Below are 1742 nucleotides of genomic sequence, written 5' to 3'. Positions count from 1 at the left end.
CAACTACCATTATAAAAACAACAGTTTAAAAACATACGCAAACGTGTGTTTGTAGGACAACACCTGTGTTTGTGTGGCACACATATTCAAAACAAAATTCCCAAAACGGAACACCCCTTCGAAAAAAATGGAACAGTCCGACCCAAGGCGCCACGTGCGAACCGTCTCCCTAACAAACGTCCTCATTCCCTAAAGATCGACACGATCACGGCGAGGGTTAAAGTAATCCAAAATTCCGAATTAGTATCCGAAATATATATATATATTTATTTGGTTCTATTATCAAGGATTTCAGTTCAAGAAGATTACCAGTTTATGTAGTAATAGGTAAAATAATACGTTTTCACTTTAGTGTGAATTTGAAAATAACACAATAGGCCTATATAAAGGTTATAAGGATATACGCACGCTCATAGCCTATATATCCTCCCTGGGATGGATTCTTGATTAACCATACATTGTGACATAGTAAAACACTTAAATATATTATTTTAAAATTGAATGTGTGATAGAGTGATTTTGTTTGATATTTCCTGGGTATTGATAAATGTGTCTATTCCCCGCACAGTGCTAATATTGGCAGACATATGAACAATGCCGACTACATATTATTCCGGCCATTTGCAGACCATTTAGTGGCGGCTCGGGCGAAATATTCCCCCAGAAAATTTTCATCCCAACCCTCCCCCTTCCCAGAGAAGAAGAAAAAAAAAACAATTTGTTGGGGTGAAATAAAAGTTTTAATGTCCCCTGATATTAGTAAACAATCTGTATTTAAAATCATTTAAATAAGCCTCTGAAATTACTTCCCGGGTCTAAAGAGGCAAGAATGTCTGTACAACCCAGGCGTAGTCCTAGTTAAGTCCCGATGGCTCGGGGGTGGGGGATTGGGATGTGCTTTATAAATAGCAACTATGCCTATTCCTGATCAAACGTGTCTGTTGACGTCACATCACTAATGCTATTAGGTCTACTGTAGGCCTGTACCAGGGATCTTCCTTGTTGCTGGGTTCAAGTATTGCCCGGGATTTCCCCTTGTTGCAGGAAGTAATAATGTACTAGGCAGAGGTATCCCTTGTTGCAGGATTCAAGTAATACTGTATATGCAAGGCAGGGTATCTCATGTTGCAGGATTCAAGTAATACTGTGTATGCCAGGCCTCCCTTGTAGCAGGGTTCAAGTAATACTATGCCCAGGGGTTTCCCTTGTAGCAGGATTCAAGTAATACTATGCCCAGGGGTTTCCCTTGTAGCAGGATTCAAGTAATTCTCTATATGCCAGGGGGTATCCTTTGTTGCAGGATTCAAGTAATACTTCCTGGGGATTTCCATATGTAGCAAGATTCAAGTAATACTGTATATTCAGTGGCGTCTCCAGGATATATTTTCTGGGTGGGGGCCTAAGCTGTCCGACAGAGGGAATTGAGCTCGTAGGCACGATATGGAAGAGGGGGTTCCCATCCTCAATAAGACTTTTTTAAGAATAGGAACCTCTGATGACCAGAAATGGCACCCTCAGCCTGTAACAGACATGTGTTGGCTTGGTGTGGGCCTATTTTTATATTTTTAATGGTCTGACTGACGAATTCTGTCCGACTTGGGTGTGGGGTGGCTTGATCTGTCCGGTGGTGGATTAAGCCCCCCGCTGTCGCCGCCACGGTGTATATGTCTCCCTTATTACAGGTTTCACACAGAAATCCTTATATTTGAATGTTTTGGTAATTTCAAATTCTACTTTTTATG

Source organism: Anneissia japonica, unplaced genomic scaffold (genome assembly GCF_011630105.1).
Source record: "Anneissia japonica isolate Jap-2015-1 unplaced genomic scaffold, ASM1163010v1 scaffold1537_len634075_cov158, whole genome shotgun sequence".
NCBI lineage: Eukaryota > Metazoa > Echinodermata > Crinoidea > Comatulida > Comatulidae > Anneissia > Anneissia japonica.
The sequence above is the reverse complement of the archived record's forward strand: the minus strand, read 5'-3'. Positions refer to the sequence as shown.